This window comes from Nuphar pumila, chromosome 14 (assembly GCF_984573655.1).
Source record: "Nuphar pumila chromosome 14, dmNupPumi1.hap1.1, whole genome shotgun sequence".
Classification (NCBI taxonomy): Eukaryota; Viridiplantae; Streptophyta; class Magnoliopsida; order Nymphaeales; family Nymphaeaceae; genus Nuphar; species Nuphar pumila.
This window is the reverse complement of record NC_143262.1, coordinates 84,887,879-84,912,972: the sequence shown is the minus strand read 5'-3', so window position 1 is coordinate 84,912,972 and position 25,094 is coordinate 84,887,879. Positions and strand designations below refer to the sequence as shown.

At 36.1% G+C, this 25,094-nt stretch overlaps 1 long non-coding RNA gene across 1 annotated transcript; it reads right to left on the bottom strand.

Moving 5' to 3' along the window:
• Window positions 1-7,478: 7,478 nt before the first annotated feature.
• On the bottom strand, window positions 7,479-23,418 carry LOC149817197 (uncharacterized). Its single transcript, XR_016427663.1, has 6 exons — window positions 23,347-23,418; window positions 20,042-20,112; window positions 19,810-19,930; window positions 8,286-8,371; window positions 8,159-8,205; window positions 7,479-7,742 (listed from the first exon to the last, which is right to left on the bottom strand). It is a non-coding gene; the product is annotated as an uncharacterized LOC149817197 (long non-coding RNA).
• Window positions 23,419-25,094: the final 1,676 nt, after the last annotated feature.

The window sequence follows — 25,094 nt, the reverse complement described above, 5'->3', positions numbered from 1 at the left end:
CGTGGGTCGCAGGACCCGGACCGAGCAAGGAATGTAAAAGCTTATAAAACACGAATCGTGCTGAGGGCACAATTCTGGCAAACAGAGTCAAGAAGGGGAGGGGGTTATGCCCGTCATTCTCAAAGATGCAAGGAGGGGGTACGATCGATAAAGGGAGGGGAAATGAGTCTCTCTTTCTCACCTTCCTCTTGGGTTCCCTCTGTATCTCACTCTCTTCCTCGACTCTCGATTCCTCGCTGCAGCAGCAACCCTCACCGGAGCCGACAACCCTCCTTCTGCGACAACAACTTCTGAGCGCGAGAAAAAGGTAGGATTTCTGTATCTCTTCTTGCTGGGTATTGAATTAGTCTGGGTGTGATTGAGCTGGTCAAGGAGAAACCCTGTTGTTGGCATGCACCGAGTGTCAGACGAGGTTCTTGGCTGCCGGAAAAGCCTAAGTCTTGAATTTGGGTGGGTTCTTGCCAAACCCTAACTCGACAATATCCGATCCCATCAATTTGTGGGTTCTTGCATAACCCTAACCTGAAAAATCCCAAATCCGATCGATTTGGGGTTTCGGCTAAAGCACTGGATAGCCCCAGTCGTGAGGTTTCTGATTTCTTGTATATGATAACCTCAGATTCGGGGGTTTGATTCTTGGGGTTAGATGACATAATTTAGGGGTGTCCATTCCAGTTTTTGTGTGGAAGAAACGTTGAAATTTTCGTATGCTTTATTATATAACGCATATCATGTTGATGAAATTCCTGTTGATTGATCATGTCAGTCTTATCACATAACACATACCCTGTCGATGTGAGTTCGGTTGGTCGATCATGTTAGTTTTATTCTGTAACACATTTTATCCCTAGGTTAATTCTGGGTTAGCCGAATGTGTCTGTTTCATTTTGAACGTATAGCTTACTTATAGTAAATTCTCTTAACCGATTCTTGCGTTTGTTCATTTTGAGAATATAAACATGTTAAATTAATTTATGCTAACCAATCATGATTGTTTCACTTGTAAAATATGGCATCCTTATGCTCAATTCAGGTCAATAGAATGGTGTACAATTCAACCAGCCTCGCGAACTGACTTTATTGATAGTTTCTGATTAAAAATGATCTGCATATCCTTGACAAAAGTATATATTATGACTTGAGTTTGAAATGCCTCATAGGTTGGTTAAATTGATTTGAGGATTATAAACTAAACACTTATAGATATTTATAAATACATATGAGGTTAAAACTCTGTATCGGATTTTGGAATTGACTTAGGCTCTTATGCATTTAAATAACTATACATTCAGATAGTGGTTCTGTGATTATACCACATGTCTTTCAAGAAAACTAGAATCTAGTTCGCATGTTTTCAAGGTTGAAACAGCAGATCAGACTTTGTAATATGTTTAAACAGTGAATTGCATTCGCCAGGCTTCTCTGGTGTCGTGACAGATCTACATGAAATACCATATGCTTAAACTGTTTTTTTTGTTTTGTCAGAAAATGTATTATTTGAACTGCTGGAATGTTGTATGTTAGTTGTGTTGAGGAATGAGGTTGTTAAATTGGTTTCACACATACGATGGAGTATATAGTGATATATGGATATGTGCTTTGCCTAAGAGGGCAATATATGAATGAGTTACCCGACGTGGGTACTTGAGTTATTGGCTTACGTGCTATGTTAATCAGAGTGATGAAAACCTATTTGTAATTATGGTGTGCTTGACTAGTTTAAAAGCACCGGAGCACTGTGAGTGAGATTAAGAAATCAATGTGGAAAAAAAATATGGATGATTTATACACCTTGGTAAAAGGACTAAGGTTGGGATCTACTGCTATGGCAGTAGAAGAAAGTTGGGAAATGTCCTGAACTTTGGGAAAACGATTAACTAATGAAACCAATTTTTGAGGCTTACCTTGAAGAAGGTAGGTGGTACAAAACTTTAAGGACTTGTGTTGTGTTTCGAGCGTGAAGCGGCTCGTTGGTCTCCGTCCTCGGAGTTAGGGACCAGGACTACCTATGTGTCCTAGGTGGTAGTTCCATATCTTCTGCAGAAGTTAGGGATGCATCCTGTCTTGAGTGGAGCCCTTGGGAGATTCTCTCGGCTATTAGTCGCTCCCTTGGGGATTCAGTCTCAGTTAGAATGTTCGGGTTAATAAAATACTCTTGAATAATGTACCCCCAAACGTTCTCTTCTGAGATGGGCACCTGTGCCCGTGTGTACCCGCGGGGTAAGATAATTTAAACACAATTTAGTGCAGTTAGGTATCACAGTGAGTGGAAATACTGAAGATATGCTTATGTTCTTTAACATGTTTTATATTTTGAGCTTGTGATGATATAAAATTGTGAAATGTATAGATAAGAGGTAGTTGAACAACTATATGAGAGTTGCACATGTTAATGCTATTATTGTTGCAATACACATCTCACTTACTGATTAATGTTACACTCTGTTATTATTATGACTGTTGCATACCATACCTCTTTTGCTTATTAATACTGCACACTGTACTTGCTCAGTTATGGTTGTTGTATAACTGTTTACATACCCATGTATATGAATGTTGGCTTCGTTTGCATAAACTGCTTACTTATTTAGACATATGTTGAGATTCACCTTTGACACCCACATCACATGCTAGATTCATGATATACCTGCATTAAAAGTTACATTTGTCCTACTTAGACGTGGTAGTCTAATTCCTATAATTTTTACCATTTTCAGGTAAACAAGTAGATTTATGAGCGGTTGCGGGATGAGTCATTGAATCACGATTGTTGATTTACTGTTCCAGTGATTCCTTGGGTTTCTGGTAATTTAAATGTTCATGTCATAATGAAATGAAATACCTGTGTTGAGTTTTCTCTCAAATGTAATGTTCCGAAATGCTTAACCCTATATTGGTTATCCTTTCCGCTGTTATTAAAAAAAAATCACATAAATTTGGGTTAAAAATTTCGGGGCGTTACAGAGAGAGATCTTAGTCACCCCTTGTCTTGTTTATATGGGGCCGGCAAGAAAAACTCTTACAAAAGGGATGTGGCATTTGGATAATACCTTTACATTTTTTTTCCTGTAAAGGGGAATGATGGAAATTAGGAGTGACTGTCCCTGCAACAATGGAACTCTATGATCTGCATAAATTCGATGGCATACTGTGATCCCCATTAATTGATGTTCTTTTCTTAACCTCCCAATTGAAAGAATAGCTGCAAGCAAAAGGCATTGACAGCAGATGGGTTATCTTTTTGCATTCATGAAAACCCTTAACCCCCAAAGACACTTAAATGAGAAGGAATTATGCTCTATGCTAGGTTATCGGTACCACCATAATGTTAAGAATATATGCCCTTGCTTTAATGAAAGCAGACATTTCGTTCTTCATTGAGATCTTGAGTAAGTTCATGCCATGAAGCAAATCGCCGCAGTATTCCAGAAGGTAGGGCCTACCTATCCCCAATTGGGGCATCAAATTCCTCACTTGGAAAATTATGAAACATATTCATTCTAGTGCAATTTATGAACAGCAGGATACGAACTAATTCTTTTGGGGGCATTCAGCATCTTGTGGAATATGGTCACCATGAAATTAAGGTATGCTAGTGAAAGAAGTGAAGTTCATGAACTGGGAAAAAAGCTGAGCCGCTCGTAGCTTGGCTCATGTTCAGCTCATAAAGAGCTCATTCTAACTCATAAAACAGGCTCAGAAAGCTGAATATGAACAACAGGTACTCAGTTTGGCTCGACATGTAAGCTTATTAGATGGTAAAAAAGTATATTTTAGATATATTTTACATGTATTTTTTTTGTAAACCTAGTTTTCCAGCTCTAAAACAGTGTTTTTTTTTTTTAAAACAAGCCAGCTCGAACTCAGCTTGTTTAATTCAAGCTCATTATGAGCTCGCACTCGGCTTGCCTGGCTACATGAATGAGTCGAACTTGAACACTTCAAGCTTGGCTCATTCAGCTCGGTTACCATCCCTAGACCTTGGTTATGCTTAGTACCACATATCTCTCTAGGACCTAGACCTAAGCATCTAAGTGCTCCTTTAGATGTATTACATGTTAGCTTTTGAAAGCATGGAAGACAATCTGGTTGGAGAGAAACATGCTGACATTCAATGGATGTTCCAAATCAATGGGGGTCATTCTTGGCATGATTCAATGGGAGTTACGACAAAGATGTAAATTGAAATGGTCTGATTCAGATTTGCAGTGGATTGATGTCCCAAAGTTTGGCTGCCGTGACGATGAAGAGTACTCCTTGGCATGATTTAATTTTCTGTTATTTGTATTATTTGGCCTTAGGGTGACATATCGTCTCCTATGTACGCCATGTAATGACTATTCTTATGCCAATGAATTGAACATTTTCCTTCAAAAACTGTTTTGTACTCTCTTTAAATTCAATGGAGAAAGACTTTCTCGAAGAGTGTTGAGAGAGAGAGAGAGAGAGGACGTAGGCTCAGAACCAAATTAAAATTTGGTGTACCATTATTCTTTTTCTTGTCGTTTAATGTGTACTTTATTTGAACTTTTATGCTGCAAACTTGGTTAGGCATAAATACTTCCATCATTCTCATATACCATGTAAACATGTTCAACGTTGAAAAGACAAGTGTTCTTAGGGAGATCAGCACGAAATACACTCTTTATGGAGGCGTGCAAACTCTTGTACATTTAAGAATTCATTGAAGGGGATGTGCAGTTTTTTCTATATGGGCATATCAACTTGCACTTTGTTCTCACCTATCGAGAGCGAGAGAGAGAGAGAGAGGTACAGTTTTTTCTATCTTGGGCACATCAACTTGCATTTTGTTGTCACCCATCGAGAGAGAGAGAGAGAGAGAGCATTCACCATTCAACATTACCAAAATACTTGTCACCCATCTAGAGAGAGAGAGAGAGAGAGGTACAGTTTTTTCTATCTTGGGCACATCAACTTGCATTTTGTTGTCACCCATCGAGAAAGAGAGAGAGAGAGAGAGAGTTGCTCCATAATTAACATCTGTTGAACTTTAAGCAGTGCCATCGAAAGTTATTTTCACAATGTTCTTGCATATGCTCTCACAATGTTATTGCATATGCTCTTTGGATAGGAAAAGTTTAGGGATTCCACATATTATCTGCAAGATGTGCTGTTATTATGATGCCGAGAATGGAATTCTTATCCAGCTCAGTTTTCAAGTTTGACTCAGAAAGCAACCTTTAGATCATTATCTGAAGCCACGTTGATCAATGAACCAAAGTACACTGGATCTGATAAAAGCAATTTGTGTGAAATCAAACCGTCCAATTACCAAAAGTAGAATGGCATATTTTTACATAAGACTTGTACGCAAGACATCAGAGAATTACATTCAATGTTCACCTACAGCATCAGTTCTTCATAGCATATTTTTCCCCATTTTATATCATGTTTTAGGTTAGAGCCAGTCTGAATCAGGTGGGGCCCTCCTATTCAGTTGGATACAGATCCACTCTTGGCTCTGCTTGCCGTACTTACAATCACTGTCTAACTCTTAGCCAATGTCATCCAAGTTAGACGCAATTGTACTTGTACATTATTTAATAAGTCATCTCTCCTACGTGCCTCAGAGATCAGGTGTAATGTGATTGCACAAAAAAATGTGCCACCCTATCTCCTGAATGACAGGGGCCCCACAAAATTGGCTGGCTCTTGGGTACTGAACCACAAATGTCCAATAATAAGTTTCACTAATAAATGATCCTATTGCCTCTAAATAAAGCTAGAACTAGTGTCCAAGCATTCAGATCCCTTGAACCAAAATATTACATAAAACATGAAAGTATCGGATTTTGAGATAGTCAGATCTGGATTCGGGTTTAGCTGATCTCATCATCTGAATCCAGACCCAATTAAAACAAATCTAATTAAGTCAGACTCAGTATTGCATAGATCCGACCTGAGTCCAACCCATTCCCATCCCTACAAATAACAAGCTGCACCATTTAGATAACACATTAGAGAGCCCAGTTGATAATCTCAACCTCTATATGACCCCAAAGTGTTGCCCATAGGCTTGTAGAAAAGGAGCTTCCCCCTATCCCAAGTTTGATTCTCCTCCAATGGGGTCTCTGCTTGTCTGGTAGGATCAGCTAGTGCACGTCACCTTGCGTTGGAATGTTGCAGGTTCAAAACCCTGGTAACTGGTAGGGGTCTGCCTAACCCCCGCTTGCCTTCCAAAAAAAAAAGTTTGATTCTCCATATGGACACCCCCTCCCACAAGGCCAAGCAGCAGGCTCCCTGAGGAGGGCGTCCATGGAGTATTACACTGTCGAGATGGTGACCACATGTATGGCAGGCTAAGACCAGTGTGGCCAGGTCTCCGATCCCAAACACGGAGAATCCGTGTAATAAATGGAACAAAAAAAACCCTCTAGTCTTGTAGCCTCCCTCTAAACTCTTTCCAGTAATTCTTGGTGCCGCTCTAGCCCTTGCATTGTTAAAATATAGTAACAAGCTGAGCAGCCTCATGTTAAGATTAGCTAAGACAACTAAGACCAACTTGTACTCTTACCATTTCAATTGGAGAATATGGAAGAGCAAATAAACATATAATAAAGGTTTTAGTGAGAAATGTCACCAGTCTGAAAAACTCAGTTTTAGGAAAATTCACTTTCAAATTGGAACTAGAATTATGCTAAAATTTTCACCGAAAATGTGAAAACAAAAATCATCAAGGCCGAGATTTTCAAGTGATAATTTACAAGTACATCTGACATTAACAGTAATTACATCCAGGCATACATCATTTTTGTACCATCAAGCATGAATGTGGAACTATGTCGATCTAAAATTCTGCCAAAATCCAATCTCTAAATAGCCATAGGTGAGTTCGAATTTTATCCAAGATATTTCAGACCAACAGCTTATTCTTATCATATGGACCACTCATGAAAGCACCAATAAATTGGCGAACCAACTTTGGAGAAATTACTGTTCTTGTAGCTCAAAATAAAAAATGCAGAACAAAAAACAGAGGAAAAGAGTTTCAAATCTTTTAATTATTATTTTATAAACAGTGAATAATCTGAAGATTATAATAATCATAGATCACATCCAAGCGGTGCTTCTACTTTGAGGTTTCCTTTTGAACAGCTTACTTTTTCTCTTTTTCCCTTGTGTTGTTTTTGGGTATCACCCAAAATTTGTGAGAAATAGGTGATATAATTAAAACATTGACCTTGATGCATCAACAAACAACCAATGTACTAGACTGCTTTCCAAGATGAAGTGGCAACGTGAAAATTTGAATCTTGAAGAAGCAATATGCACTGGATTAGTGAACTCACATGACCCTTTTGGATCATGTGGCCACATCATAACGGTCATTGGGAAAGTCATCCAGGTAGTTCAAATTGGGTTGTGAACACCGTCACCCAACATGTACCTGATCTTTAGGGCTAACCTGCTAACAGATTAACAGAGACAAAAGAAAATTTCTACATGTAAACCGGGAATTCGGAACAAAACACTCCTGCATTATCCACTACATGTCATCAGCACAATTCCAAGAATGATGAGGGGAGAACTAAGGCTGACATGGACAGCCCACTCTAGGTATACAAAAAGAGAGTTTTGGAGAAAATAAACACAAGAAATCCACCATATCTATGAGAATAGCAGCTCTAACATCCCTATATTCGAACTCGCTTTACATCACTCTCCGGGACACTAGCATCACCACCTGTGCTCCTATTTTCCATGAATGGTGATCCTGTCCGCTGCACAGGAATAAAGCAATGCAGTTAGTAACTTGCACAGAAACTTCACTGGAAGAACCCAAAGCAGATGCAGTGTCGGCCTACTGGGAGTGGCTAGGAATTGAAGGTGCCTTGAACAACTTGTTTTTCATGCTTGGCTTACAGAGTGATGGACCTCTTGTAGCAAATGCAAGTTGCAACTCAGCCTAAGAGAACGGTTTGAGTGCTAGAGTTGGGTTGGTCAAATTCTTGATAGAATAGAAGGCCATCCCGAAAAATCAGATTCCTACCATATCAGCTAGGAGCTAACTACCAAGTTAGTTGAGTCTTAATTCTCATACTATTTGGAACATGGAAAAGATAAAAGCAAGCCATAATATGAGAAAAAAGAAGAAAAAAATGGGGAATGAAGGTGGTTCTAGAACCATGAAGCATACATTATCATCAGGGACAACTGCATATCGAGTTGGTGACACCAATTTGCCTGAAAATGCAACATCAAGTACAAATTTAGCATGTACAGGAACCAGTAGGCAGTTTCCAAAGAATTCAATATAGTAAGACCAGATAATGGATCAGCTCTTGAGTACTCCATCTGCTCACAACCAGATCCATCTACGCTCAAAGCTTCAATAACCTTGGGAAGATTTCTGCAATGCATGTATGATGTTAGATGTATGCTAAACCAGTTACGCCAGCACGAAATACAAATACCTGACAGAGTAACAAGGAATTAGGAGTTGGATTTTTTATTTCATTTTTTTACATCATGAATTTATTGACTAACATAGAGAGATTATTTCTTTCCTTTCATGCCAAGAACCTTTGAGAATCAAACAAGTCCAGAAATTCAAAACATGTGACAACAGCCACAAAGTACTTAAAACATCTACCTATTGCAGTGTTGCTGACATCACAAAGCTAAGCGCAAATCTGACACATTTTTCTAGAAGTAAAAAGACTATTGACAGGTTATGAGACTTTTCAATTGGTTTCCAGACAGTAATGAAACAATGATAAGAATGTAAAACCACATTTGTACAATTAAACAAGAAATAATTCCTTCCTATTTATGAAAAGGAGAGAAAAGGCAGGTCGTCTAATGTCATTCCTCCAATAGTTGATACTTCAAGGAGGTCATCTGAAATAAAAGAACAAAAATTTATCCATGGATGGGTTGAAGCTATGGATTATAAATTTAAGGCCTCAGATTGGTGTGACACCCTGGAAATTGTTGAGACCAGCCAGCCAACAATAATATAGTTGGCTCTGAATGGGTTTAGAAAGGAAAATATAGCTATTATGATAGCACTGAATGTAGAAGGAAAATCTGGTTGCAAACACAACATAATGGATATAGTCTAGTCATAAAGATGTGTACCATTCACATAGTTTTATTATTAGCTGTAGGATATAAATGGGTCAGGTAACAAATAGATGTCAAGAATGTGCTTTCTCCATGAACACTTGCATGACGAAGTGTACATAGCACAACTAACAAAATATGATGAAGAGGTTCCATAGACTCAAAAAGCTATAATGATCTAAACAAGCCTGGCATGCATGGCCTGAAAGTGGTTATTAAATTACTTGAGCCCAGGATTTTATTCACAATCAAGTTGATCATTCCTTGTTCTCGTATAAAGATTCCAAATAACTATGAATCTCCAATGTGGATGATATTGTTTTTCAGAAAGTTATTGGAGACATTTGTAAAGTATTCAAATGAAGGGTCCCTAAGATCGATGACATCTAGTATATATATATATATACAAAGGCTGGATATCGTTCCATGGTACTAGCCACAATAGAGATCATGGATTAGACACCTATCACCACTCTTGGACAGCAAGTATCTCATTCAAACTTGTTCTAGAGTAATGAGCGAGCAATGTCTATTTCAATGAATTCAGTTCAGCATAATAAAACAGGACACACTGATATAGAGAACTGAAAACTATATCTATTCAATGAACATTAGGCAGCAGGCTTGTTTTCTAAGGCATTATTTGCAGCACGACATTGGAATCTAAAGGCAAGTTATCTATAGTTCCTTACCAATGCACAGCATTAGGGGCCTTCTAGTCAAAGTGGTTGTGGTATTCATGTAATATCTGATCTTTATCCATGTAAAGACATAAGTTTTTGCTGTAGTATGTAATCTTATCAAGGGCATTTTGGCAAGTTTTCAAATGATGATCACAATATATAGTAAAGAAAAGTCTCTCATGAGAACTAAACATAGAGTGGGATGACTATCACAGCCCACAACCTTCTCATCCTCACTTTTTACCTCTTCCACAATACTTGATGGTTCTCCATAGCAGAGAGCAGGGCTGATCATGCATATAATTCAGGGTTTATTAACATTTAAATATGCATGATTTTATAAAATAATGTTTCAAAAACCCAATTTTATGATAGTTTTCAAGTAAATATGCTAAAATGATTTAAAAATAGAAAATGCATGAAAAATAGTTTTATTTTAGATTTTTTTAGTTTTTGTTATAAGTCATAGTAGTTTAGTTTTAGTTTTTATTAAAAATAAAAATAAAAAAATAAAAAATGGAGAAAAATAGTTTTATATTCATTTTAAGTGTTTGTTTTTTTAGAAAAGAAAAAAATATATAGTTAGATTAATTTTTGAAGTTTCTTTATAAATAAATAGTTTTGTTTTTGAAAATTTTCATAATAAACCGATGTATACGGTTTTCTTGATTTTTGAAAATGAAAAGAAAAAAAAATATACTAATAAAAACAAACCATTACATGGTTTGTAATTTTTGAAAAAAAAATAATAACACAAACCGGCTTGAACCGGTTTGCATTTCTGAAAACTAAAACTATAATAAAGAAACCGGTTCCAGCCGGTTTGGATTTCGTTAAAACAAACAGCAAACCGGTTTTGAACCGGTTTGCTTGTTTTTAAAACCCAGAAAAAACGAAATGGGGGGCGTCTTCCCCTGTGCGCCTAACCCATTTCTTTTCCCCTCTTTTCCTTTTCTTCCCTCTCTTCTTTCCCTTCTCCACCACCGGTTCTTCCTTACCTCTTCTTCCCTTTCTCCCTATTTTTCTTTTTCTTCAGCCGGTGGTGCTTCTTCAGTCGGCAGCAGCGCACAAGGTGGAGGCCGCTTCTTCCCCGATTCCCTCCATTTCACGGTAAGTCCTCTTCTTCAGCTTCTTCTTCCTCCTCTCTTCAGTTCTTCTTCTTCTTCTTCATCTTCTTCAGCTTCTTCTTCCTCCGATTTTCATCTTCTTCTTCTTCTTCTTCTTCTTCTTCTTCCTCTTCTTCTTCCGATTCAGATCTTTCTTTTCTTCTTCTTCTGATCGGATTCTTCTTCAGTTCTTTTTCTTCATCCGAATCTTCTTCATTCTCTGTATCTTCTTCTTTCAATCTCTTCTTCTTCTTCTTCTTCTCCTTCATCTCTTCTTGTTCTTCATCCAATTTCTTCTTCCGATCTGTTTTTGTTTTTTTTTACTTCTTCTTCAATAAATCCTATTTTTCTTCTCCTTTCTTATTCTTCAAATCTTCTTCTGATTGGTTGTGCTATGTCTGTAAAACAAACATAATAAAAGAAAAACTAAAAAACTGAAAAGAAAAAAATTAGATAGTTTATATTTCAATTTTCTTATCGCCCGATCTGTTATTTCGTTGAATTTTTCTTTAGATTTTGTGTGTCATTTTGTTAATTCATTTGTTAGCAAGTAAATTTCATAGGTTTTTATTTCTTGTTTCTGCATTTTGCTTGAGTCATTGCATAGACTGTCTTTGTATTAACCGTGCTTTCTCTGTAATGTTCTGTTTTGTTTTTTTCAAATCAGTTTCATATAATTCAATTTAGTAATGTGTCAAAGAATTTACTATTTTCTTTTGTAATTTCTTGTCTATTTTACTGTTTTACATTAGGTAGTTCATGCTTTGCATTCATCAAACTAAGTTCTGAATTTTCTGTTTCGAAGTCAGTCATTCTAGGTTGATTCATTTAGTTAGGTTTCTAGATTCACAATATGCATTTCCTGTATTCTTTTTACATTCTGAGTTTCTTTTGTTTACTTTCTGAATTTTTATTTTCTGATAAATTTGTTTTTCCTCATTCAGTCATTTCATGTTTTTCTTAATAATGAATTCCTGTTTGTTCATTTTAATTTTCCAGCTTTTAGCAGTTAATTTCTGTTTTTCAACAATTTAATTTTCCTGTTTTTCTTACATATTCATTTCCTGTTTTTGCTTTATTTCATGTTTCAGTTTCTCTTAATCAATTTCAAGTAATTTCTAGTTGTTTTTGTTTCTTTCAATTCCGATTCATGTTTTCAGTTTTAGTTCAGTAAATTCGGTTTGTGAAAATTGCTTAGTGTCTTTTATTTTACTCTTAATTTTAGAATTACATAGTTCATTAACATTAGTTTAATATCATTTTAATGTTCATTAGTTTCTTTTGATGCTATATTTCAATGTTTTTAGCATTTAGTCAGTTTAGTATAATTTTCTTTCTATCTGTGGTACTGCTCGTGTTCCTTTGAATTGTGCAGGATTGCACAAGACTGGAGCGGAAACGATTACGTGACACGAAGTACGAAGAATAAAGTTTCTTTTTACTTTTCAATTTAGAATTAGGAATTTAATTGGGTTTGTAAATATTGCACTTTACGCCCTCTGCGAAGGGTATTCATTTGTTGTAATAGCTAGTTGTGTTTACTTTTCTGAACATTTTACATTTCCATAATTCGGCAATAAAGATTAGTTTAGACTTGTGTACTTGAATACAACATATTCCCGTTCCCTGAGTTCGACCCGGTCTCATCCACTAGTGAGAACCGGTTTTTATTATTTGATGTCTGGTTTTCACATGCTTTTCATATAAAAATCTTTTCAAAAATTACAACGATTATAAAGAAGACATCAAATTTTTGGCGCCGTTGCCGGGGAACGGCGTAATATTAGTATTCACTTTATTGCCTAGTGTTTGTGTGCATTTAGGTTTAGAACCACGTATGTGCATATCTTAGAGACGAGCTTACTTTTCTGCACAGCCCACCTATTAGGATCCCCTTAGAGGTGACTGTGTACGATTGGTACCGTACACATAGATTTCATATTTCTTTGCATAATCTCTGTTATGTGTAACTGCGTGGTGTTTGTTTAGTTTTTGTTGTTTTTTTTCACTCACTTTGTGGTTTGCGTGGTTTGGCCGCTTAGTGCGTTAGTTAGGTAGAAAACCCAAAGTTAGGACGTGTGCTACACCGGTCTACTCCAAGGTGTATGCAATGGCTGACGATCATCAATTGATCCGTCCTTTGAGGGAGTACTTCATGCCAAATACGTATACTCCCACCTCCTGCATCATGAAACCTGATGTAGGAGCGAGCCATTTTGAGATTAAGGTCAGTGTGATTCAAATGTTACCTTCGTTTTATGGCCTTAGCAATGAGGACCCATATCGTCATCTCGACGAATTCCTTGAGATTTGCTCGACTGTGCGAATCAATAATTTTGGAGAAGATGCTATGCGGTTAACCTTGTTTCCGTTCTCTCTCAAAGATAAAGCCAAGCACTGGTTAAAATCTCTTGAGACGGTTCGTATTACTACTTGGGAAGGAATGCAAAGAGAATTTTAAAAAAAATACTTCCCAATTGGCAAAACGAATCAGTTTCGTAAAGCTATAACCAGTTTTTCTCAAATTGAGGGAGAACAATTTCACGAGTCTTGGGAGAGATTGAAAGATCTTCTCCGCAAGTGTCCCCATCACCAAGTGCCTCGTTGGCAGTTGGTGCAGTATTTTTATGACGGGCTTACTGAAAAGCATCGTCAAATGGTTGATTCGTCTTGTGGGGGCACTTTTATGCTCAAGAGTGAAGATGAGGCGTGGTCTCTATTTGAGACCTTGAGTGAAAACACGATGCATCATAATTTGTCTTCACGGTTCGATAGGACTACATCTCTGCCTAGTGGTCCTAGGAAAGTTGGGATTTCTGAAGTTGGGTCCGAGTTAGAATTGCGTACCAAGGTTGACCAATTGACTAGGAAGTTAGATCAATTCCTAGCCAATTCTTCGAGAAATCCAGTAGAAAGAGTGTGCGAGCTATGTGCTAGCCCTGCACACTGTGTTTCAGATTGTCCGGCAGCACCATTATATCCTGAATTCGTTCAAGAGCAGGTGAATGCTGCCCAAGGTTTCGCTAAACCCATGCCCGATTCATTTTGGCGAAACCAGTCTATTTTTCCATCCCATCAGCCCTCCCAGACACAATATAGACCCAGTAACCCTTCACAAGGTTACTCGCATCCTATTTTTCCACAGGTTTATCCCCCAGCCCAACATGCTTATACTCAATCCTATCCTCATGAGCCTTCATTTAGTCAATCCTTCCAAGATAGGATATTACAAGTTTTGAGCTCCCATACGCAGTCAATAGCCAAGCTAGAGACTCAAATGGGACAATTGGTTGAGACTTTCAGTAGGCAAAGTCAGGGGAACCTTCATAGTCAATCTGTTGTCCCTAAGGGAGAGGATTCCATGTCATTTGACTTGCAACCCACTGATTCACATCATGAGCAAGTCAAATCTATTACATCCCTTCAGTATGGGAAGGCGTGTCACTCCACTCAAGAATCGACTCATGAGCCCCATATCACTTCTACTGACGAGTCGATTTCCATATTACCTCAGCAGGAAGGGCTTTACTCACAACATACATTTTCATCATATAAAGCCCCATTTCCTCAGCCTTTAGGATCACCAATCGTTTTGAGTAAGCAAGAGGTGCAGATGCAGAAGGTGCTTGACCAAGTCAAGCTAGATCATATTCACCACTTGTCTGAAGTAGCATTCATTGATACTTGGTCGGTCCTAGACTCTCATTTCCTGACCAGTCTCTCAAATGAGACTAATCTACGTTCTTCATGTCAAGAGAGTCATGATATTAAATTTGGAGGTAGAAGGGATGGAAACAAAGTGCGTAGTGTCACAGATGACACTCTTTTCTTTATAGAGCCCGGTTGAGCCTAACTTCATGTCCATTGATCTCATGGACGATGAAGGTTTTTCCAGGGATCCGTCTGGCTGGGCACGTGAAACTTAGCGCTTTATGGGAGGCAACCCATATCTTGTATATTATTAGATTTGCTTAGAATTTATAGATTTTATTTTGTTTTTACTTTTTCATGTTGTTTTTGTTTCATTCATGGTTTTCATGTTTTGTCATGTATACATTGCATTCATTACATTCATAGAATGTGCATTTTTAATTCATGTTAGGTCATTCTACTCTTTTCCCTCATTTATTTCTCTCATGTGCATTCACTTAGTTTCATTCAAGCATGGGGAAGTGCCACTGGGACAGTGTCATTCAAGCATGGGGGAGGGTGTAGTTTGCACACCTTGATATTTCTGTTTACGTTCTTGCACATGTTTACACATCTCTCATGAAAAGTAGATTTTTAAAGAAAGAGTTTGAACTTATATGAATGTTATTTCAAATCTGATGTTTTTAGAGGATTTTTAAGCCCCACGAAAATTTTTTCTGACATAGATCTAAAAATTATGGTTGTTTATGTGGATTTCGAGGAAATGATGATAGATACATGTTAGAGTTTATTTTGAATCATAAATATGAATATGCACAGTTTTATTTTTGAAAAACTAAGCAAATGAACAAAAGCATAAAAATGAGATCAAAAAGTGAGAAAAGCCTGCGTTAGGTTGTTTGGATAATTTCACAATCCTTAGTAGATGGAACTTAGATGTAAGTTGAAACTTTTAATTCCATTTTCGAAAAGGAGAGTGGAAAACTTCGTGATCCTAAGTAACTGAGAACAAATACAAGTTGAAATGTTTGACTCTCACATTATAAAGGTGAATGAAGGAAGTCACTTTTATGTCTTAGTTGATATCTTTTGGTATACATTGAAAAAGTATAGAAGATATTAACATCGCACAAGGCATAAAAGCAGACCACACGAAAGCTATAAGAGAAAAATAAGTGTGCAAAAAGAAAAAAAAATGTGAAAAGAAAAAAAAAGAGAAAAGAACTTAAAAAGAAAGAAAAGTTCAGTGCTTAGAAGTGCGATTGAGAAAACCTGTGCAGAAAACATATGAGTGAGGATAAGTAAATAATAATATGTTTTTATTGGATTTTCTAAGAATAAAACATAAATAATTGTGATAGTTAGAAAAGTGAAAGAAATTCTTTTTCTGTGGTGGTATATAAAAGACTCTAAATATATTTCGATTTTGAAATAATAGGAAATATTTGTGAAAACAAAGTCTTTAATTACTTACTGCTTGTGAGAATGTGTAATATTATGCATACATGACAGAGATGTTTGTGGGTAGCATCACTGCAAACCCTCACGAGACCTTACTCGTACACTGGGGTAACCCAGGGGTTGAAAGGGCTTGTTGCATGAGCTAAATGCAACCGTGATTCCTACGAAAGTGAGTTAGGTGATAGTTTGATTTCTTGCATTTTTCTAGTTTGCTCGAGGACTAGCAAAACATAAGCATGGGGGTATTTGATCATGCATATAATTCAGGGTTTATTAACATTTAAATATGCATGATTTTATAAAATAATGTTTCAAAAACCCAATTTTATGATAGTTTTCAAGTAAATATGCTAAAATGATTTAAAAATAGAAAATGCATGAAAAATAGTTTTATTTTACATTTTTTTAGTTTTTGTTATAAGTCATAGTAGTTTAGTTTTAGTTTTTATTAAAAATAAAAATAAAAAAATAAAAAATGGAGAAAAATAGTTTTATATTCATTTTAAGTGTTTGTTTTTTTAGAAAAGAAAAAAATATATAGTTAGATTAATTTTTGAAGTTTCTTTATAAATAAATAGTTTTGTTTTTGAAAATTTTCATAATAAACCGATGTATACGGTTTTCTTGATTTTTGAAAATGAAAAGAAAAAAAAATATACTAATAAAAACAAACCATTACATGGTTTGTAATTTTTGAAAAAAAAAATAATAACACAAACCGGCTTGAACCGGTTTGCATTTCTGAAAACTAAAACTATAATAAAGAAACCGGTTCCAGCCGGTTTGGATTTCGTTAAAACAAACAGCAAACCGGTTTTGAACCGGTTTGCTTGTTTTTAAAACCCAGAAAAAACGAAATGGGGGGCGTCTTCCCCTGTGCGCCTAACCCATTTCTTTTCCCCTCTTTTCCTTTTCTTCCCTCTCTTCTTTCCCTTCTCCACCACCGGTTCTTCCTTACCTCTTCTTCCCTTTCTCCCTATTTTTCTTTTTCTTCAGCCGGTGGTGCTTCTTCAGTCGGCAGCAGCGCACAAGGTGGAGGCCGCTTCTTCCCCGATTCCCTCCATTTCACGGTAAGTCCTCTTCTTCAGCTTCTTCTTCCTCCTCTCTTCAGTTCTTCTTCTTCTTCTTCAGCTTCTTCTTCCTCCGATTTTCATCTTCTTCTTCTTCTTCTTCTTCCGATTCAGATCTTTCTTTTCTTCTTCTTCTGATCGGATTCTTCTTCAGTTCTTTTTCTTCATCCGAATCTTCTTCATTCTCTGTATCTTCTTCTTTCAATCTCTTCTTCTTCTTCTTCTTCTTCTTCTCCTTCATCTCTTCTTGTTCTTCATCCAATTTCTTCTTCCGATCTGTTTTTGTTTTTTTTTTACTTCTTCTTCTTCTTCAATAAATCTTATTTTTCTTCTCCTTTCTTATTCTTCAAATCTTCTTATGATTGGTTGTGCTATGTCTGTAAAACAAACATAATAAAAGAAAAACTAAAAAACTGAAAAGAAAAAAATTAGATAGTTTATATTTCAATTTTCTTATCGCCCGATCTGTTATTTCGTTGAATTTTTCTTTAGATTTTGTGTCATTTTGTTAATTCATTTGTTAGCAAGTAAATTTCATAGGTTTTTATTTCTTGTTTCTGCATTTTGCTTGAGTCATTGCATAGACTGTCTTTGTATTAACCGTGCTTTCTCTGTAATGTTCTGTTTTGTTTTTTTCAAATCAGTTTCATATAATTCAATTTAGTAATGTGTCAAAGAATTTACTATTTTCTTTTGTAATTTCTTGTCTATTTTACTGTTTTACATTAGGTAGTTCATGCTTTGCATTCATCAAACTAAGTTCTGAATTTTCTGTTTCGAAGTCAGTCATTCTAGGTTGATTCATTTAGTTAGGTTTCTAGATTCACAATATGCATTTCCTGTATTCTTTTTACATTCTGAGTTTCTTTTGTTTACTTTCTGAATTTTTATTTTCTGATAAATTTGTTTTTCCTCATTCAGTCATTTCATGTTTTTCTTAATAATGAATTCCTGTTTGTTCATTTTAATTTTCCAGCTTTTAGCAGTTAATTTCTGTTTTTCAACAATTTAATTTTCCTGTTTTTCTTACATATTCATTTCCTGTTTTTGCTTTATTTCATGTTTCAGTTTCTCTTAATCAATTTCAAGTAATTTCTAGTTGTTTTTGTTTCTTTCAATTCCGATTCATGTTTTCAGTTTTAGTTCAGTAAATTCGGTTTGTGAAAATTGCTTAGTGTCTTTTATTTTACTCTTAATTTTAGAATTACATAGTTCATTAACATTAGTTTAATATCATTTTAATGTTCATTAGTTTCTTTTGATGCTATATTTCAATGTTTTTAGCATTTAGTCAGTTTAGTATAATTTTCTTTCTATCTGTGGTACTGCTCGTGTTCCTTTGAATTGTGCATGATTGCACAAGACTGGAGCGGAAACGATTACGTGACACGAAGTACGAAGAATAAAGTTTTTTTTTACTTTTCAATTTAGAATTAGGAATTTAATTGGGTTTGTAAATATTGCACTTTACGCCCTCTGCGAAGGGTATTCATTTGTTGTAATAGCTAGTTGTGTTTACTTTTCTGAACATTTTACATTTCCATAATTCGGCAATAAAGATTAGTTTAGACTTGTGTACTTGAATACAACATATTCCCGTTCCCTGAGTTCGACCCGGTCTCATCCACTAGTGAGAACCGGTTTTTATTATTTGATGTCTGGTTTTCACATGCTTTTCATATAAAAATCTTTTCAAAAATTACAACGATTATAAAGAAGACATCAAGGGCATTCAAAATCTTGGACAGAGTTTCCAACTTCCATCAACAAAATAATATCCAACCTCCAAGAACTGTCAAATTGGCTAATGCACTCCTTCCAATCTCTTAACCATCTTTTTGTAGAAGATCTTCGGAGATAAAGGAGCATATTTTCACAAAAACCTATCTTACCTTCAGCAGTGCACATATTTCAATCAACACTTGCCTTCAATCAAACAAAGGCCTATGGATAGTTCCCTCAATCCATAACTGGTTCTCCCACAGCAGAGTGCCACCTCCTTAGTTGATTGAAACAATCAGATTCTCTAAGAAGAAGAGAAAAGGAGTAATTGTCTCACATATGCAAGATACTACAGATAATTTTCAATAAAAGAGAAGAGACCATCCATATTTACCTAGTTATATGGTAAATTTCTTCTCTTACTGAAAACTTCAATAAGAACCACAACCATGCCCCACTGGAGCTAGTTACTGTAAGGAAACTTATCTGTGTTCTTCAATTGAATAGCCACCTATGGTTCTAATCTCAAAGACAGCAAATCAAATAGCATAAAATCTGTAAGGTAGTGTATCAAAATTACATAATTTGTTTACTTAAATTCAAGCAACTTGATCGAACCATTATGCAGATTAGATACCAGCTGTTAAATCTTGATATGACGAAATGTGAATCAAATGAATAAACAAGCATGCCCTGATGGGACAGAGGTTCTAATTTCTTCTTAGAAACCACAATTAAATTCAGACATCCAAGAAATAGTAGATGTATTGAAGCATCTTGGCCATATAAAAGTATCTGAACAGATTGCTTGAACAGTAGACAACATAAACTGCATCAAATAATGGGCCAAAGAAAGGCCTTGATAAAGTACAATTCATCTAGTACTATGCATTGACAACCAGTAAACTATTTTTTGTCGATCAAGATAAGTCCTATGGACAAACTAAACTAACAAATCATAAAAGATGATATGGACTGTCAAATAATTGGCAGGTCATAGAACTCATTATTCAAGATAATTGAAATTACCGGTCAATGGTATCACCATACCCAAGCTGACCACTCGTACCCCTACACCCCAAGAATATACATTTCCTTCGTTAGTGATTGCTAAGGTGTGCCTCCACCCACAGGAGATCTGGATTACTTTCTGTTGACAGGAGAAAACAAGAAAAGCACAGAACAAATAAGGCACCAAACTACACATAATTCTACTCACTTAAAAACCTCAGGCATGTTAAAAAAATCAAAGAGATTGCACCTGTTCAGATGGAATTTGACTTCCTGGGGAGAACAATGATCAACAAAGTCACCAACACCAACCTGCCCAAACTGTAAAAAAGGAAAAAATATATGAAATTGTAAGCACGTTAAATGACCATCCATCATGAAATAGTTGCCAAAAAATCCACATTATCGAGCAAGACTATCATGCAAAACAGAACAAGCACTAGAAAGTATAAAACAACAGAATCATTTGTGGCCATCAGTCATCAAGAAATACCAAATAGGTATGCAGTATTAATCCGTATCTTAATTGATGGATATGATACCTAGTGCATTCTTGAGCATACAATACTAAATCTATCAAAGTCCAGGTTCATCCATAGCTAGGCCATAAAAAATGTCAATTTCAAGTTCAATATGGATTCTATGTATTTTGATTATATAAGAAATAATTGAAGGCTTAGTATTGTGAAAGACAAGGTGTAAAATGTGTGGCGCCAATCTGGTAGCATTTTTGTAAATTGCATGATTTTGTTTATGTATTCTTGTAATACTCAGTAGTTATTTTTTAAGTGGAACATTATAGAAGAATTGAATAATAGAAGTTTATGGGGCACTATCATCAAACTATGTAATTGAGAAGTGCATTTTGGTCATTTGTGAAACTTTTGTACAAATCAAATCTACTTTTCATGTCAAACATGACAGTTTCAAAGGTATTTCAGTAAACAGCCACCCCATGAGACTTTATTGCATGAAAAATGAACAGTATATAGAACCTCAATTCCCATCTTCCCTTTCTGTCGTTTCCTTCTTCCTCCTGATTCTTTCCTTGATTTTCTAACACCACAACCATGTAGGTTCTACTTATGTTCTAAAAAAATGACATAAAATGTGTAAGAATTCTAGAAAGCTTCTAAGGAAGGGAAGGCCTGTTGGGACCATCAAGCAGATCAAAGAAAAGAGGTGCCTAGGTGGTATTATAGAAAGTTGAGAAAACCATGACTAAGGAGAAAGATTAGAAAGAAGTAAGAACCCAGAAAGAAGAGTCTTTGACAAAATAAACCCACCAAGAGATCCACAAAAACACATTCTTGAAATAACACTAGTAAAAGCAGAAATCAGATACAGACATAAAAAGGTTTATGGGTCAAGTCAATAAGCATTTTGGAACCATTATGCAGAGCGAGGAAACTCTAGAATAATTATTAAACATGTTATGGATGGTTGGCAAGTTCGTAGCAGTATTATTAGAAGCATTAGAGAAGTGAATAGGAGCAAGAATTTACAAAGGTGCATTCTGTCTAAGAAAGCATCATAGTTCCCTTGGTTCAAATAAGAACCTATGTCACAGGGATTCGGCCAACCAGGTGCCGCATACGTGTCGACGCAACGCAACGCGGGTGTGGCACCCAGGGTCAACCCGACCCTGGGTGCAGTCAATGCACCCAGGGTCATTTATGTCCAACTTTTGGACCTTAAAAAAAATGCCTGATGAAATGGTCTGAGGAGAGGAGGATTAGGGCAATTTTTTTTTTGCCCTAATCCTCCCTTCCTCTCCTCCTGAAGCCGCCGCCGCCACCGCCGACGACCTCTCCTCCCGACCCAGACGCTGGCGACGACTTCTCCGCCCAACCTCTCCACCTAAAGCCGTCGAAGCCGCGAAGGGTATCCTCATTCCTCAGGTACGTATCACTACATCCTCTCTCTCACTCGCTCTGTCTCTCTTCTCTCCGTCTCTCACTCTCTTTGTCTCTCACTATCGCTCTCTCTATCTCTCACTTGCTCTCCCTATCTCTCCATCTCTCTTCTCTCGCTCAATCTCACTCCCTCTGTCTGTTTCTCTTCCCTGTTGGGACTTGACGAGGTGGATGGCATGATCGATGTAGACGAGGAGGCTGCTGGTGACCTTAGGGTCGAGGGTGCCGAGGCGGTTAACTATTAAAACTTAAAACTTATATATATACAACAACAACAACAACTACACCTTCATCCCAAAACAATTGGGGTCGGCGATATGAACCAAAAAAGAAAATCATTCTGGGTCTTCCACATGAATCCTTCTCCTCCAATCATTTCTATCCAATGCCATGTCCTCGGTGAGGTTCAAAGCATTCATATCCTTTCCTATCATCTCCATCCAAGTCGTCTTAGGCCTACCTCGACCTCTTTTAACTAATATATTTTCCCATTTCTCCATCCTTCTAACTGGAGCATCATTAGGCCTTCGCCGAATATGTCCAAACCATCGTAAACGATTCTCTCTCATCTTATTTTCAAAGGATGCAACGCCTACCTTCTTACGTATCTCCTTGTTTCGAATCTTATCTTTTATTGTATTTCCACACATCCATCTAAGCATACGCATCTCAGCTACACTCATTTTTTGAATATGATGTCTCTTGGCAGCCCAACATTCCGTACCATATAGTAAAGCGGGCCTAATTGTCGTCCTATAAAACTTTCCCTTCAACCGCAATGACATTCTACGATCGCACAACACTCCAGTTGCACTTTTTCATTTCATCCACTCAACATTTATCTTATGATTTACATCTCCATCAATTTCTCCATACTTTTGAATGATAGATCCCAAATATTTGAAACAGTCATCCACCGGTATTTCTTGCTCACCAAGCTTCACTACACTCCCATCACTACTTCGTTGCTTACTAAACCGACATTCCATATATTCTATCTTACTCTTACTCAACTTAAAACCTCTTGCTTCCAATGTCTGTCTCCATAATTCTAACTTAGCATTAACCCCAGCTCTAGACTCATCAATCAAAACAATATCATCAGCAAACAACATACACCACGGCACATTTTCTTGAATTGATCTCGTAAGCTCATCCATCACTATAGCAAATAGGAAAGGGCTTAATGCAGATCCTTGATATAACCCAACCGTTAACATTGGTTACTACTCCTTCGTACATATCTTTAATTATACTAATGTACTTGAGAGAAACACCTTTCTTTATCATGGTCCACCAGAGAACATCCCTAGGTACTCTATCGTATGCCTTCTCCAAATCAATAAAAATCATATGCAAATCTTTGTCCCTCTCTCTATATCTCTCAATAAGTTGTCTAAGAAGATGTATGCAAATTATATATATATATATATATATATATATACTTTTTTATATTTTTGCCGCACCCCCACACCCAAGTTTTTTGAAAGTGTTGCATCCCCGCACCCGCATGCGCACCCATGTGACATAGATAAGAACAAATAAATAAAATCAACTGATGAATAAGAAAAGAATGAACAGATTCAGAAAATAATAATAAGAAATTAATAATAATAACGAGAAACAAGAACTTCCTGACCTTATTCCATCACCAACCATAAAGTCTTCCATTAGATGTTAAAGCCATAGTATGTCGCCAACCACCAGATACCTGCAGAGGAGAACCAAGATGTTATTGGAACACTTCAAAAGGAAAACATGAAATAACTGTATAATTGTTAAGATGATCTATTCGTTAGAAAACACAATGATCAAACAAGCTATGTCATTTTACTTGAAAAGTACATATGAAACTTCATGTTATATTGCTATAAATCAAAGAAACATATAATTCACAATGCTTCATTGTCCATTTTGGTAAGATTTACTTCTACATAAACATAAGACTTCATTTCTGTTGGTATTGTTTTTAAAAAAAATAGAAATAAATTGTTTTGACAAAGTTCTCCAGAGTCCATACAAGCACAAAATCACCACATGGCGAAAATTGAATCAACAGGACTTACAACCATATTCCTTAAAAGAAAACAGAAATTTCAACCAGAAACAACTAAACCAACAAGTTATAGATAACACTAGTTGACAACAAAATTCACTTCTGTTTTGTTAGCAGATCACCACATATTCAATATTTAGTTAAAAGTTCAGTTAAACACAGATGATGAAGAAGAAACTTTTCAATGAAAGAACAGGAAAACAATGGCCATGTAGTAAGCTATCACCAGCCTAGGAAAAAAAATAGAAAATCCTAATTGACAAAGCAAAATAAACCATTTAATAATAACAGAAAACAGTGTTTCAGATTGAAATCACATCTACAGATTTAAGTGTAAAGAACCTCACAAATAATCAAGTTTATAAAAAAAACTTGACAAGAACATTCACTCATCAAATAAGGCAAGAATAACACAAAGTGCTCTAAGGCACAAATATCAAAAAGTGCACTAAGGCCTAAGAATGTTGAATATTATTGAGAGAGAAACTCACTTGAAAAGATGAAATACAATGGGGACAATAGTCCCTTATTTATAGATTACAAAGGGGAGTAATAGCCGTTGGTGTAATATCGCATATTTTCACCCATAGTTAAATTTGAGATTTTCAAAAATTTGGCTAACTATACAAGAAAAATCGTTTGATTCTCGATTTTAGGCCGATGCTTTTGAGTATGGGCTTAACCCAGGTCTCATTGCCAAGGCCAAAATGAGCCACTTAAAACGTTAGAAAAAGTTTTATTTTTTACCTTTAAATCCAAGCAAAATTTGGGTTATTTTCAAGCGAATTTCGAAAGCAAAACACGAGTTATATATCGTTGGATGCGTCTCGAAATTTCGAGAGTAAAAATATTTTATTTTCCATGACTCGAGCAATAGTTGGCTCGAAAATCGTATTTTTTAAAAAATTGAGCAGTTTGTCGGTTCAGATCCGGATTTGGATCGGACCAGATCTGATGGATTTGATCCAAACTAATATGGATTTGGACTCTATCCAAGACCCATATTAATCTGTATTTAATCCAGCTGAAGACCCATTTTGATTCTTTAGATGGATTTGGATCTAGATCCAAATTCATGCCCAACAATTTTTCCAACTTTAATTTCATCAAAAACCTTTAAATTAGAGTTACTTAATGTTAATAAGCTTCCCAAGTTAATTTGGTAATTTTTGGAAGCTTCTGGAATTTTATTAATTAATTAATTAATTAATTCAATGTAATTCCAAGAATTTAATTTGATAATTGTTTAGGACTCTAAGTAGAGCCCTTAAACCCATATAAAATCACTTTAGAAGTGTTCTAGTTCAATAATATAATTTTTGGAAGCTTCT